The following is a 17,122-nucleotide window of genomic DNA, read 5'->3' as shown; positions in this document are numbered from 1 at the left end:
ACCAACTTCCCGGCGCTATTCAACATCGCACTTAATTGAATTGCTCCCAATAGCACAGATATGAAAATAAAAAAATACATAGGCTACAGGAAAAAACAAAACACACACACTGGCAGCGATAGGAAAAGGTTGTGGGGCACACAGGGGCGGTGAGGCACAGAGAGGTAATGAGGCACAGGATACGATTAATATCCCAGCAAAGGGGATGCCGGCACATAGAATACCGGCGCCGGAATCCCGACACCTGTCACGATCCCGACTGCTGGCATTCCGAAGGTAAGAAGCAGGGTTAGGGGGAGGGTTAGGTTTAGGGTGCGGGGAGGGGGAGGTTAGATTTAGGCATTAGGGAGGTAGGTTAGGTTTAGTTCTCGGGTAAGGAGGGTTAGGAAGAGGGGAAGGGATGCTGGCGTCGGGATTTTGACCTTCGGGTTCCCGAGCTCTGGCATCCCATAACCAACCCTGAGGAAAATAGGAGTAACGAGGCATACAGCAAGGGGTAGCCAGACACACAGCAGGGAGTAGCTATGCACATTATAACTGAAATCCTGTATTACTCACCGGTTGCTGCTGTCACAGAACTGAGGAGGCTGCTGGCTAAGGGACCCATCGAAAAGAGTGAAGCAGGGAGAAGTGTAGTGTCACCAACAGCTCTGTAGGGGGGGGTGGGGACTGCAGTGGAACCAGGCTTCAGGGCTCCTTCAGCCAGCTGAAAGTCCCCCTCACAGTGGAGGCAAATATGAGGGGATATCAAGCTGTGACTACTGTCTGACCAGGCTGTCACAGAGACCGGCAGGGGATTGGCACACACAGGCTGGGAATGCAGGTATCTGCACATGCAGCGTGTAATGGATGCTGCTGCAAAGACCTTACAGAGGGGGGCAGATACCTAGCATCGCGGGAGGGTAGCCGGACAGCAGTGGTACACCCAGGCAAGTGGTCGGAGGTTTGGCGCTACAAGCCTATTATACTCTGCGGCTTGGATGCTTCAGGGTGGACATTCAGGAGGACGTCTCCCAGCATGCAGGCCATGGGCGGGCACCCAGCAGAAGCAGGCAGGTTCTGAGGAACATGCTGGATTCCAGACCAGATTCTTCTAGTGGGAGAAGGACGGCTCATAGCGCGGATGGGCGGGCAACAGCTCGGTGACTAACAGCCCAGGGTTTTCACTGAGCCAGCCACGTAAATACACACTGCGGCTGTCTTAGGGGACTGTCCTAGCGGGTGGAGACCCGAAGTGCCAGTGTGCCATACCATTGCATACCAGCCCATATCGAGCACTGGTACACCTAATAAAAATGGTGCGGGCTAAAAGGCAGCCATCTTAGTGCACCCCCTGCTGATGGCCACCTACTGAGCATGCGCTGCAAGTTGAAGCTCCCTATCTTTAAAAAGGGGCATATTTAGGCCAATTGTTAAGAAACTGTAACTTTCTCAATAACCTGAACCCCAAAAGGCCCTACACTGGAACAAGAGCTACCTAACAAAACAAACCCCAAGTCCTATTTTGTCCTCTACCCTGAGTTATTCCTTCCCAAAAATCCACCATAGACTAAAGCAGGAAAGTGTCAGTTTTGACCAAACAGGAAGTGGAAGAAAAAAAACTGACAGTTTAAACTTTAGATTACTCCCAATTACTAATTTTTTATATTTTTGCCCTGAAATGTTGCATGCAGCACAGCATTTGGCATGAGCGACAGTTCTACCCATTCATTTCAAATTTCAGCTCAGTACGTCCAATAGCATTTGAGATGTAGCCCCTCAAACACCATGCCCCTAACTCAGGAATTCTCTATGGAAGAATGCAGTTTATTAGTTTCAGCCATAATATGCACAAGCCCTTATAATTTTATGACTCATACTTCCCCACCCATTCTCCTCCCTCCATCTTTGTCGTAACCTCCTTCTCTTTTCTTTACCCATCCCCCCGCTTTGCTTACTTCTAGCCATTTTCTACTCGTTATCCCCCCTTCTATTTTATTGGCATAAAAAAAGTGTCCCACAGACAAATATCCTCTGTGTCTCCTAGTATACCCAAAAATGTGCTTGTTTATATTAGGGATGTGCGCTGGACCATTTTTGCCGGACTTGGATTTGGTTCTAATTCGTCGTCCGGCTTTGGATTTAGCTTTGGATTTGCCAGTCGCTTTGGATTTGGATTTTCTTTTACAAAAATTTACAAAAAAAAAAGCTAAACTCACATAAATTGGGCTTTTTTTTCTTCCTAGAGTATTATTAACCTCAATAACCTTAATTTCAAGTAATTTACAGACAATTTAGACCACCTCACAGTTTAAATTATAATTTTCACCATTACCACAAAGGTTGCAGTGAGCTGACTGGTTACCAAGCGACAAAGCAGCGTCACAGACACCACTGTTTAAAGCACATCAATGACACATTGCCACACAGCAGTGGCAGAAATTAAAAATAGTGCACCTACCCAGTGGGGTACGGCCAGCAGAATCACAGTACTTGTTTACAAAGTGGGTTACCGCCCTAGGAGTCACAGTGCACAATCTTATTCACATTACACGACATAGTGTCCCTGATTCACATTACACCATAAAGTAGTGTCTCCTATTAATGTTACGACACACAGTAGTGCCCATTTTACACAATGCCCACAGTAGTGACCTTTATACACAAAGCCCACAGTACTAATTTCCCTTATACACAAAGCCCACAGTACTAATTTCCCTTATACAATGCCCACAGTAGTAGTGCCACTTATACAATGCCCCCAGCAGTGGTGTCCCTTACACAAGGCCCCCAGTAGTGGTGCTCCCTATGCAGTCCCCTTAGTAGTAGGGCCCCCTATGCAGTGCCCCCAGTAGTAGTATGCCCCCCAGTAGCAGTGCCCCATTAGCATGCCCCCAGTAATATGCTCCCCAGTAGCAGTGCCCCCATTAGCATGCCCCCCAGTAGTATGCCCACCGTAGCAGGCCCCCAGTAGCAGTGCCCCCATTAGCATGCCCCCCAGTAGTATGCACCCCAGTAGCAGTGCCCCCAGTAGTAGTGCCCTCATTAGCATCCCCCCAGTAGCAGTGCCCCCATTAGCATGCCCCCAGTAGCAGTGCCTCCAGTAGCATGCCCCCCAGTAGCAGTGCCCCCATTAGCGCCCCCTTAAAAATGCACAAAAAAAAAAACAACTTACCTGAATCCCCGCTCCTGCCGCCGTCCGTCCGTCCCACTCTGCTGCTCTATTACGCGTGGAGGGAGCCGGACGACGGAGCTCATGAGTGAGCTCCAACCGGCTCCCTCCGTGCAGCAGCCAATGAGTCTGCCTGACTCTCATTGGCTGCTATTACAAACACACAGCTGCCGCTGGCGGCTGTGTGTTTGATCTGTGTAGGGCAGACCGCTATCACAGCGGTCTGCCCTAAACTAGAGGAGCCCTGACGTCGGATTGTCTTGCGAGAATACAACATCAGGAGGCCGCCGTTCGGCCCCGAACGGGGATCCGAACCACATAATCCGTACCGCTCATCTCTAGTTTATATCCTAATCTACTCCCAGTCTGACAAGTGGACTTTGTATGGTCTGCAGCACACTTCATTCTCTGGGATCAATTCAATTAGGTGTGTTTGCGAAAAGCGAATTTGTTTCATGAAACTCGCAGACATCACATGAATACTCGCACCCGAGGAATGCAAGATTCATTTAGAAATGCCAATTTGCGGGACTCGCAGCAAGGTTGTGCAACTTTTCTACATAAAGCAGCCTGGTAAGTGCATGAAAAAGTGAGGAGACCAACCTGGACCCATAAAAGTGTCTAATGAGATAGCAGGACCGTATAGTAGGCTGTTAATGGCCATAAGGAAAGTACTAAAGGTTCTTAAACATACCTTCCAACATCTTCAATCTTAAAATCGGGGGCATAATCTCACAGGGAAGAGCATGGCCTTGTGACACGCCTCCTGTTTTCATCACTCTGGGGCCGTGCCCAGCACTCCTGAGATGCTGGACTGCCTCCAGGGCAGGAACCTCAGGAATACCTTGTGGTGATAAGCTTTTGTACTTGGAGCTGAAGACCAGGGGGACTGTGAATACCAGTGAGCATGTAACTGGCCAAACTATGTAATGTACCCTCCAGCACAAATTGGACAAACCAGGTTCAAATTATGATACAAGTAGATGATACATTAACCCAACCTAGTATCAGTTGTTCAATCTAAATTAAACAATAGATTTTCTGGTAGACTTTTCAGGAATTTTATGGATTTGAAGTTAAATCCAATTTTTTTTGTGAATACTGATTTTCCTTCTACAGGGACACCTACAAACATGGGTATTCGTGCTCAATCACAATTATCCTACCCTTCTCTCTGTTGCAGCATTTGTTACAGCCTCTGGACTTCTTTATGATAACCTGGATAAGGTAGTAAGGTAGCTTCAGCTGGATCTCCTAGCTTTACAAAAGGATAACCAGAAGGTGGAACAATATAGCAAGGAATTTTGGGCATAATCAAACAACTGTGAATGCAATGACCCAGCCCTTAAAAACCAGTTCAGACTGGCTTGACTGAGCAAATAAAGGATGCAACCTGTCCATATGAAATCACAGACCTTTGAGGGAACAGGTGAGAGATTCAGCCTCTGGATTTGGGTCCATCCTATGCACCAAGTGATTCTGAGCCTAAAGGTGCATACACACACAACGATTTTTTGAACGATTATCGTTAAACAATATCGTTTAACGATAATCATTTGAAAAAATCGTTCGCTTTCTGAGTCAAACGATGAACGATTATCGTTCATGCGCGTTCACGTTTGTAGTTTGTAATTTGTAGTTCAGTCAGACTTGTCAACTGAACGATTTTCAGTAAGTTAATATGCAAAAATCGTTTGTAGTTCTAAAAAATCGTTCATTACATTTAGTAAATGATCAACTTTAGTAAACGATTTTAGTACATTTTTTCAAGGGAAAAAATCGTTTACTAAAATCGTTCATTAACTAAATCGTTGTGTGTGTATGTAGCTTAAGTCAACTGAAGCCTCTTGGCTCACTTATCAATTGAATGCAGAAAATGTCTAAATGAGCTGTGTATGTATTGTGTTGAAAAAGGGTATTTTGTCCAGCAATTGTCAGAATAAACTGACAAACGAGGAGAACTAAAGAAATAGAAGGAGGCTCCCTTAAATAATCTGCCAAATTTTGCACGTGTTGCCCTGAAACTTTCCATTAAACTCGTTTAATACTACTTGCAGTCTGAATAGGCAGCTTTGACTATGAAATTGCATCTAAAATCCAGCTAGTGGTCATTCTGTTGAAAATACTTGTGTCCATTGTAAATCTGTATTTATAGCCTTTGCTCAAGAGGACCAATCAGGTTAAGAAAGCTCCACTCGGAATCTGTATGAATTACCGCCGGACCTAAGCCTGGCGGATGAAATAACAACGCCGGAAGGCCGGCACATGAAGATCCCGACTGAGGTGAGTAAGACCCCTAACCCTTCCTTAGGGGTGCCTAATCCTAACCTCCCCCCAGGGGTGCATAAACCAAACCCTCCCGGGGGGGTGCCTAACCCAGACCTCCCCCCGGTGGTGCCTGACCCTCCAGGGGGTGGTGCCTAACACTAAGTCCCCCTGGAAGTCCCTAAACCTAACCCTCCCCCCCACGGCTATCAGCTGCGGACATCCGGCCTACCAACGTTCGGTATGCCAGGCGTCGAGATTTCGGCGTGGTGCTTCTGATAGGCGTCGGTATGTAGACGCCTATCATTAATCCCATACCGGGATTTCACTGTCGGGAAGCCGACGGTCGGCATTTCGACCACCGGCTTCCTGACTACATCCCCTCCACTCAACTTATCTATTGGATATCTACATTCAGAAATGTCTTTAATTCTATGGGCTAAATGTAATACATCGCGAGCCGGCGCCGCTGCGGGAATATATGCGAGTATGATCGTATTTTAAAGCAGCAAGCATGTTAAAAGCTAAACCAAGCTGGTTTAGCCTTTAACATTCTTGCTGCTTTAAAAATACGAGCATACTCGCATGTATTTCTGCAGTTGCTCCGTGCTCGCAGGCTATTACATTAAGTTTTTCGTTATCGACCAGCTATCCTGTGGTTTGGGGTTATAACCACATATTTATTAATTGGCCAGACTGTCTGAATGAGGGAAAACGGTTCCAGAAGTATTATTAAATTGCCTATCCAGACCCTGCCTGAGCCTATTAAGAGGATTCCACTGCTTATCGGAGGTTCATTGATATTTTTTTGGAAAAAAAGCATCAGATTCCCTACTGACATATCATGCTAATGATTCAACAATCGACTTGATACCTGTGAGGCTAAACCAGCTTGTATATCTCCTGGTTTAGCCTTTAAAACAGAGGAGCGTTCCTGCTCTTCTGTTTCTTTTCATTTCCTGGACTACATGGGTGCAGTCAAGTTGGATACAGTCGGGTGACTGATCCATCCAGTCAATACTTGCTGACTTAGAAATTCTCCTCCACAGGAGAAGCCAGGGGAGGAGAAGCAAGTGGGTGGAGTTGGGGCCGACATAAATAATGTCATTAAGCCCCGCCCCCTCACAGGAATGTGACACATTTTTAAATAGGGGCAGGGCTAATTGCCACACTTCTCATAGGATCGCGTCATTAGGCCCCGCCCCCAATGCATGGACTCACGGTTAATATTCTCCCCATCCTGCCTACTTCACTAGGAAGTGGGCATAATGTGAGAGAAGTGCCTACCCTTCCGAGGGTGCGGGGGGTTACCCAAAAAATTGGGAGCCTCTCGCAAATTCTGGGAGGATAGGCATGTATGATCCAGTCAGAATCTGAATGCTGCGCTCACATGATCTCTGCATCCAATGACAGCCAGTAGTGCTCTATTTAAAGCTGCCTCTGTCACTGGCACACCATTGGAACAATGTGGAACATTAGTCCTCTGTGTGCTCACTCCCCAGCAGGGCCAGATTAAAGCTTGTGGGGGCCCCCTCCAAGCAACATGGCACCTGTTCTTACTAATCCCCCCCACCCCTTCCAGCCCCATACGAAGCCTCTACCACCTTATGTGTCCCGGCCGGCAGAGCTGCTCCTGGGTTCCCTCAGCGTCATGGACAAGTGTCACATGACGCTGATGAGGGGACTCGGGAGCCGCTCTGAGTCTGCTACTGCATGCAGTAGAACAGACGCGGTATCTGAGCCCGGCCCCCATCTGGCAACAGGTGCCGCTGGACACCTGTCCTCGGCAGGGTTACATCGACCCTGTGTGGGGCCCAGGGGCGACCGCTCCTGTCGCCCCCCCCCCCTTAATCCGGCCCTGCTCCAAGTGTACACCTCTTGTCTCCGATCTACTGCCTGAACCTGCACTCCTGTCAGCTGGACTTCTGCAAGCTGCTTCTTCACTGCTGCCTGTGAGTTGGTCTTATCCACTCTGCAGCATATTGCTATTGCAAGTATCCTATCTGCATACTTTCAGTATGTGTTCAGTGCAGCTCTCCTCCCTCAGTTTCAGTCCAGTTCAAGTCACTGTTTACCTCCTGTCACAATCCGGTTCAAGTTACTGTTCTCCTCCAGTTCCAGTCCGGTTCAACCTTTTGGTACCAGTCCAGTTCATTTTGCTGTTTACCTATGATTCCAATCCAATTCAAGCTCTGGTTCCAGTCTGGTTCAAACTGCTGATCTCTTCCAGTTTCAGTTGTAGATCTCCTCCGGTTCCAGTCCAGTTCAAGCTACTGTTCTCTGGTTCCAGTCCAGTTCAAGCTCTGGAGTCAGTCCGGTTCAGCTTGCATATCTTCAACCTGTGTCCCTAATTCCGGTCCCAGTCTTGTTCAGCCTGCATACCTCTAGCCTGTGTCCTCCATTTTGGATCCAGACAGGTTCAGCCTGCTTCCTACATTCTGGTTCTAACCTGTGCAGTAGTAATAGTGCTTTCAAGTGCCAAGTCTTCAGTCTGCAAGCATGTTTTCTGACATGACTTCAAACATGTTTTCTGTTTACAACATCTCTGGTAATTGCGGGTTGAAGTGGACATTCCTGTATTACACTTCAAGCTGTATTGCTGCTCAGTGAACTCCACTATTCTTCTCAGCATCAGAGCACCAAGCTTGTCTCTGGGAATTATTTGCTCCTCATACCATCAGTATCACCACCAATGGTGATTTTTGTTCTGAGGGTCGTTGCTCTGATTGTTGGGGTTTGTGCTGAATTTCCATTGGAGTGGTCACTCCTGTGCTGGGGACTGGGTATTGGATCTATTTCTTTCTTTGAGGGGGTAGGCTCCAGGCAAGGTACCCAGCTCTTATAATCAGTTTGCCCTATCTATTGATGGGTATACGTTTAGGATGCCAGCGGCCGCAATACCGACAGCCGGCTTCCCCACTACTCATTCCCGGCTAGGGTTAAATGACAGGCGTCTAAAATCTAGACGTACCCCTATGCCGGGTGCTGCGAGCGGACAGTCGCGGGGGGGGGGGGGGGTTAGGTTTAGGGCTCCCGGGGGGGACTTAGGGTTAGGCACCCCCCGGGAGGGTTAGGCTAGGGAAAGGGGGGATTAGGCACCGCCGGGGGGAGGTTAGGGTTAGGCAACCCCCCGGGGGACTTAGGTTTAGGAAGCGGGGATTAGGGTTAGGCACTTGGGGGGCAGGTTAGGCACCCCTAAGGGAGGGTTAGGGGGGTAGGTTAGTTAGTACTTACCTGGGGACGATCGGGATTTCCAGCGCTGTCGGGATCTCTTCCTCTGTCGGCCTGACGCTGCCGGGATTAGAACTGCCGGCCTTGCAGCCAGCGGTATTACATACTGATTCCTATTGATGAACTCCAGGCAGGCATATTGATTTTATCTGTATTACTCACTGTTCTGCACCATGAATCCTCAAACACTGGTTACATCCCCTTACTCCAGTGTTTAGGCCTAGGGGTTAAATTCCACTCAACTGGTTTCAGGGGCAGACTGGGAGCGCCTTTGTGTAATCTCTGACCTCTTTGATGACAGTATGCTACATGCCATATGGATCCTATCGACGAGTAGGCATCTAATCCGGTCACCTCTGTTCCTGTCAGCCCAGTCCATGTGTCCTGACTTGGATCGGACTACTAAAACCATGACAGTTACATCCTTGTGCTTTCTTCTCAAGGACATTTTTGTCTGCAGATGGAAATTATGAACGGTACTGTTAGCCATTTAATGGGCTGTTAAGGATTGGACGACACTGGCTAGAAGGGATCAAGTATAGTGTTACAGTCCTTATGGGTCACAAAAATCGATCATACATTGAGATTGATAAAAGGTTGATGGGCTCCATTTTTCTCCAGATCCAATTTCACTACCTCTTATAGCCCTGGGTCTTCAGAAATTTCCTGCAACAACATTCTGATGACCCTCCTCTAACTCCAATCATTGTTTCTGAAATGAATATGTATGGACGTGAGAGGCCCTATGACCTTTATTGTATTATGGGTGCACATTAAGCAAGCATTACCAGAAACCAGTTAAAATTAGCCAGCTCAAACTCAAGCTTCTGTGAAAATTCAATCAGACCTACACTGTTCCCCAACAGCTGTTTTAAAGAGGTCCATGAATGTAGGGCCTCAGGACATCCAGGTATCTCCACCATCATTATTCTGTCCTAGAAATAGAGACAAGCAATTGAGTATAATAGCACTCTGTGAAATAGTATAAAAGTAGGAATACTTTTCTTGTCTTGAATACCACTCTACAGTCAGGTAGACCTCAAATAATAAACAGAAAATACTAAATAGTGTAAAACAATTAACATGTATTGGCTGAATCCTTAGCTTTCTCTTGGATTGGGAATAGTGAATCCACATAGACCATCACCTTTAGGTCCAGCATATGATGTGGTCACTCTCTAAGTATAGTACTAACAACTTCCAGCTGGATTATAGGCATGTAGAATAAAACACTTGTAGGGAATCTGGAACCTTCTCCTCCTCTCCTCCTTTCCCAAGCCTGGGCACATTACTCAGCCAGCAGCATTAATAAAACCTTTTATTACAATATACTGTACATTAAAAATATGGACCAACAAAACAGAAAATTTCAAACAAGTGAATTGGACTGCTACCGGAAATAAGGTTATAATAAAATTGGTGTATGGGATCCCAATCACCGCAAGCAGTCCCCCTTTCTTTCCAAGTAAGTTTTTTTTCCAAGTAAGTCCAGCTGCAGGACGCCCCCCAGCACTGCAATTTGATTGCCAAGGAGCCCATTTATCAATAATCACATACTCCATGCAATCTGGGTACGATATTAGCATCCCAAATTGCATTGTCTTATGTGATAATACTGCCGGAATGTAGGAAATAGTACATGCAGGGCCAGGGGCTCTGAAAGGAGTCATACCCTGCAATGTGCTCAGAGAGGTGATCGCATCAGTGGTTGTCTCTTAAATAAATTATATCACAGAAATTATATAGTCCTAAATTAATTTGTGTCCATAATAAGAGTCATAGGGGTCAGCTACTCAGGTCTCTCATGCTTTCCTATTCCTAGGAATAGGAGACTTACTGCACATCTGACCCACCGACAAGTGCCTGGAGTGGACTCTAATATAATGCGGCCATAAATTTATTGCAATTAAAAACAATATAACAACTTACAACTAACTTACACTAAAATAAAGACACAGACACAGACTGCTTTGGTTAAATGGTCATAACTTGCTTTTATTGAAGGTATGACCCTGAGCTTTTAATTTACTTTTGGGCTGACAAAGAAGGATGCTACAAACACTCAGCTCCAGCCATATGTTACATAACCAATATTAGCGAAACGCCACCTGTGGTCATTGTAAGTTGAGCTGTGAAGACTCCTAACCCCCTATAATACTGCATAGTATGAGCGGACGCCCAAAGTCCTCCTGCAGAGGTAGGCCATACTATGACCCTTCAAAGGAAATGTGCTCCACAGCTTTTTCTTACACCTTATGTGGCCGCTGGTTTCTAGCACCTTTCCGCCAATGCCAGGTTCAAAGAACCGCAGCCTGCCACCCAAACCAAAACACTAGCCCGCATTCAAAAAAAACAGCACCCCAAAACACATCTACCATAACTCTGACAACTGCACCCCATCAGAGTGGAAAACTTGAGCTTATTCCAGCCACAAACTTGGGTGCCACACCAACAAACCACCAGACCTGGAGGCAAAATGAGAAACAGTCCTATTAATCTTCCGGTGAGCTGTATCCAAGGCCAAAAGGTCTCTAGAAACCATTCATACATGGTGAGGGACAATATCCGACCACACCAAGCACACCTCAGGCCACCATGACCGTGGGGCGGCCAAATCAGCCTACATCCACAAGATCAGCTCAATACCCCCGACTGTCCAATAAATTGCCTCCAAGGTGACGCCAACCATGACGGGCGCCCACAGCGCTTCACATGATAAAATAGAAGGTACAAAGAGCCGACCAATGCATAACTCGTACCAACCTGATGGCCACCTCAAAGGGCCGGCCTTCTTACTTTCCCATGCTCCTCAGCCCAATAAATAAATGAATGGTCCACAAGCCACACATACTCAGAAGACACGGGTATAGCTGTAAAAACAAACAGAACTAAAAAGCTGCAGTAATAGAACATATATAAGAAAAAGGATAGAGTGGTAACCTAGAAGGAGAATGTTAGTAGCAATACCGAAGTGAAGGACAAAATCTGAAAAATCTCCCGGGAGCCGTGAATAATAAGCCAATTGAATTGCGACCCTTGTTGGAGGAAAAATTAAAAAATACCTTCACACCCTCAATTTTTGAATGCTAGCCATTCAAAAACTGGTAGGTAAACAACGTTTCTGGGTAGGAAAAAACACAACTTAAAGCTCATCACATTTAACATGTCTGATGACTTACATCTACCAATAGCTTGAATGGCATATGGAGGTAACCTGCTGCGCAAGCAGCTGCGCCAATAGGGAAAGCGCGAGTACCATACTGTGCAACATCGAAACCCAACTGTTCCAAACAGCGCTTACACACAGCAGCAAACTGGAACTTAGCCCAGGGGGAGGAGTCCGCATGCAATTACCATTACAGGCCGGCTGACGGGCGCAGACCGTCATATAACCAGCCAAGCACAAAGGGCAAAACTCAGTAATAGGATAAGGCTCTATGGTAACTCAATGCCCACGCCCTAACTAATCAGTATTAGAATGGGGGACTTTGCACTGGACAGCCCCGGCCTAAAGTACCAAATGCTTAAGTAATAGATCGAAATGTGCTAAAGTATGCAAATTGGAACAAAACAGATTCAAAGTCAGAAGAAATTAACGAAATCACCCCTACCAGACGTAGCAGCAGTGCCATACCAATTGGGCGGTGAGAATCCCCTACCAGGGGGCTTTCTTTAGCCCAACCCTTAAGGGCCTTAGACAGCATAAATGACTGTGGGGTCATGACTGCCATGAAAGCGAGAGAAAAAGCAATACCCACTAGGGTGGAAGCCATGGCTGTCTCAGATTAGCCCCACACAAACCCAACCAAGTGCTGATCTAAAGACTTACCAACAGAAGGATACCTACCAGATAAGTGTCCCAGTCGCGCCATGCTGCCTCGCAAAGCAGACAGAGCCAGGGACCTCCGAGCCAGGCCGACTAACCCGGTTAGACAATCTGCCATACAGAAGACGGACAAGTCTTCCCAATCGGATTAGCCTCTGAAATAAAATCAAAGTGAAAATGCGGCAGGGAATCCCTATCCCATATTTAATGACCGGCACATGTCGCGCACTAAAAACAATAATTGCCTGCAAACACTTCAAAACCAAGAACCTCAACAGACGCAGCGCCATAGGAGAAGAACGCAGATTATTAACAGCGTGCCCCACTCTATTATATTCCGGTTAGACAATTTATCATCCCACAAATCCACAGCCACTATAACTGGAAAAAATTCCAATAAGAGCAGGTTGGACCGAAACCACGTGATATCCATGACGCAGGCCATGGAGCAGCGCACCAATCCCCATGAAAGAACGCTCCGAAGTCAGTTGAACCAGCAGCTTCGGTGAACAAATGTAACTCAGCATTGTCAACCGGCTGCTAGGGCCAAATCAACTCCAAAATTGAAATCCCCCAAAATGAAGCCCACACCCTGAGGTCATTTAGGATTTCCCTGTAAAGGCAAACACAGAAATGCGGGTTGGAGACCCCCACAATAGCACGCTGTAGCCTACTGCAAATACCCGCCCCATCGGCATGATCCGGCAAGGAAAACTAAATTAACCGAGGACCAACTGCACCTGACGCAACCTAACCCGCCGAGAAGTCAAACACTGAATTTGCACTAGCAACCGCTGCACCTTATCGGTCGGAAACCGGCAGCACCAGCAAATGCATCCACCCTAATTTCAAGGTAAGACAAGCAGGAATCGAGCCTTCCACCTAGTCCAAGACAACTGCAACGCCAAGCACGCGTAAAAAGGGCCTGCACAGACAGCAACACCTCACCACAAATTGCGCTATCTGATGGACCGGCGAACAAAATCGTCCAAATAATGCGCTATTCCTGCATGGCCCGTACTGAACTTTCCAAATATGTGCACACGAGATAGCGCATCCCATGGGAAGGGACCTGTCAACAAAAATGGACCGTCCAATTCAAAACCCATAAAATGTATAGACTGGGGGTGCAACAGCAGCAGGCAAGAAACTGATTCAGCATCCCATTTTGCCATCAAAGCTCCAGGACCAAAACCCTATATCAATGACTCTCAAACTCAGCCCCCAGGACCCCACACAGGTCACGCCCCCCCAGGTAATCCCGAATGTACACAGGTGTATACATCACTCACCGGCATGTTTTCAAAAGTTCCACAGGTGGAGCTTATTATCACAATTCTGTGAGGAGACCTGGAAAACATGCACTGCCCGGTGTCCCGAGCCCGGGAACTTGTGCCCTATATCAATGTGAGCGCCACATTGCATTGTTCACAGAGCCCCCAATGAGGACATGACAAATGCTGAATAAAACAATATTTACTCTGGACCTACTTCAGCACAACACCGAGGGGGGAAATGTACATGTCCGGCAAGGTGGGAACGGTAAAAGGCCCGGACATATGGCCCAAAGCCACTACAGAAAACACTTTCTGTTGTGCCACATGGGGAAGCTCTCTGGCCGAAGGCAAATTCTGGGGAAGGCGCAACCACAAGCAATGCGCTACTGGTAACCGTAAACCCGCACTAAAAACCCTCCAGCAAACTTGATCTTCCCGCAAAGGATACCAGTCCAACCACTTAGACACCTCATCTAATACCACAGGGAGAATAAACCTTTTTTGTCAACTCTGCCCTTTGAACCGCTCCGCAGGCGCCTTAGCCTCATGGTTAACTAACCTACCTCAACAGCTCTTCGGCCCAGTGGCATAACCAGCCGACCATCCCGCTACCAACAAAACTGTTCATCCTAATCACTCCAAACAAAGCCCCTGGATCTCACAAACATATAATGCACCAAATGTATATATTCAAATAGCATTACTGTGCTCCATAGGGCAAGTGTTGAGGTAGCAGGCCGAAAAACTAGGTTGCCACTAAGCCAATGGAGTTAACTGCTGCAAGAATCCTCATCCGCCCCCCAGGTTTTATGTTTTCTTCTAAGGCTATCCATAAGGGAAAAACATCCACAAACCTACCCTTACAAATCCAGTCCTTAACTCGCTTACGCAAACCCCTGTCCAATACCGTATTAGCACAGTGCACCAGGTATACAATCGGGAAGCCGGCTGCCTTAATACCGGTAGCCGGCTTCCCGACTGTCATATCCCGGCGAGGGATGAAATGCTGGGCGTCTAGATGTAGACGTCTGACATTTCCCCGATGCCGGAAGACCGGCGCCCGGCATCCCGATTGAAGGGATGCCGGGCGCCGCGAGCGGAAAGCCGCGGGGAGGAGTGTTAGGTTTAGGGCACCCGGGGGAGACTTAAGGTTAGGCACCCCCCCGGGAGGGTTATGCACCCCCGGGGGGACTTAGGTTTAGGCAACGGGGAAGGGGGGGTTAGGGTTAGGCACTTAGAGGGGGGGATTAGGGTTACGCACAGGGGGGAGGTTAGGGTTAGGCACCCCTAAGGAGGGTTAGGGTTAGAGAATACTTACCTATCCACGATCGGGATTTTCAGCGCTGTCGGGGCTTCCGCTGCCGGGAACTCTGCTGTTGTCGGCCAGGCGCTGCCAGGAATCGAATCGCCGGCCATGCGGCCGGCGGTATTTCATACCGATTCCGTGCACCAAACCAGAATCCTCAACTGGTGCCACAATGGCAACGGGAGCTGACTGACGCTTAACTGCCTTCGTAACTAAATGCCACGCAACCACGTTCAACAACTTACGCGGGCGTGACAGCGACCCCGACGAAGAGTTACTATCGCTAGACACAGAAGAATCGGTATAGACAGCAAAGGAAGGACAGCAGACTCGTCACCAGCCGACCCCAGCATTCCATCACCACCAGACGCATGCACCGCAACATCAGGGGCAACGATCACCTGTAGCAATACCCGCCACTGCGCTTCCGCTCAAGATCCCATCACCAGCAGAATTCATCATGGGAACACTAGGCGAAACACTGCGGCGAGAAACAGAAAGTGTTACATCACTGGACACCACATCGTGGGTACCTGGAACTGCCGCCGAGGGAAGTGCCAGGGGAGGAGAAGAAGGTACAGGGGGAGGGGCTGAGCAAAAGAGAGGAGCCAGTAAGGAAAAAGGGGGGGTGGAGGGAAGGCCCAGCAGAAGAATAGTTGGGAGAAGGGGAAGCTGACCAGAAAAAGGGGAAAAACAGATGGTGACAAACAGAAGGAAAATTGAGGAGGACCAGGCAGGGAGAGGAGTAGGGGAGCCAGCAGGGAAAGCTGGGTGGGCTGATGGCAGGGAGGAAATGGAGAGGGTTGATAATAGGTGGGAACTGTCCCCCCGGTGGAAAAACAAGAGGGGGGGTGCTGGGAATAGGCACCCTCAGCAAAATTGCCCCCAGAGACCAACGGGGACTGAACCCTGATGTAAAGAAGCTGGGCCGTGAGGCAAGATGGCGGCTGTTACCCGCCGCAGGGGGAAGGCCGTGAATGCAGAGCTGGGAACCCGGGCCCCCCCGCGGCTTGATATAGCACCGCGGGGGGACACCTAGCAGAGGGGGATGCCAGGAGGCCGCATGCAGCCAGATCACGGGAGGTAGGTGGGTGCCGACTGCGGGCACCGGAAGTGCCCGCGGGGGGGGGGGAACGCCGAGGCAAGCGGTGTTCCCGCTAGAGACGGGGACTGTTCGAGGGACAAACACTGTCCAGAAAGGGAGTTGCTGGGCATACACCAGCCTTATAAAGTCCACATATACCACTCCCAACAAACTCACACATGGTCAAAACCAACCAACCAACCAATAAAAACCCCTCAACTACTCTACCTAGAAACAGTTGACCACAATTCTACCAATTACAAAAAACTAAGGACTCTTATATAGTCTTAAGCCTATTCAGCTTGCGTCTTATCTACTCCTCTTCCATGTCAGGGCTAGACACACCTGCATGAAAATAAATAACACTCTCGTTGAATGGGCACATCCATGGCAGGCAGCACAGATATGTAAACACTAAAATGAACAAAGACAGAATAAACATGTTGCCGCACAGGTAATCAGGCACATTATACAGGATGCTAACAAGTAATGATAAGAAACTTGTGTCTCAGGTCAAAGGAGTGATCTCAGAACTTTTCTTCAGTAAATGTGGTCTGGTAGTGACACTTATAAATAAAGGAATGGGCAAATGGGTGCTCTGCACCTGAATTCAGAGAGATACATTATATGTATACTGTATGTAAGAGGTTGTCCACCTTTGGACAGCCTTGCTATTTAGGAATGCAAGATGTATCAGTGAGTGTATCACAGAAATGAACACCCAACTGGCACTCCACATTGATTTGTGTATCCATTTCTGACACACCACAGTTGCTTTGTACTAGGCAGGTTTCATAACATTGCTGTTATATATAAATTACTATGCAAATACATTAACTATGTTTGGTACCTCTCTGGCTGCACAGATCCTGGGGAAATAACTTAAGAGAAGGTGGAGCCCCATAGCCAGAGGCAGCAGGGTGTGTCCGCAGCAGTCAACGGGCTGTGGGGAGATGTACTAAGCCTTGGAGAGTGATATAGT

Source organism: Taudactylus pleione, unplaced genomic scaffold (assembly GCF_031769625.1).
Source record: "Taudactylus pleione unplaced genomic scaffold, aTauple2 ptg000366l, whole genome shotgun sequence".
Lineage (NCBI taxonomy): Eukaryota > Metazoa > Chordata > Amphibia > Anura > Myobatrachidae > Taudactylus > Taudactylus pleione.
The sequence above is the reverse complement of the archived record's forward strand: the minus strand, read 5'-3'. Positions refer to the sequence as shown.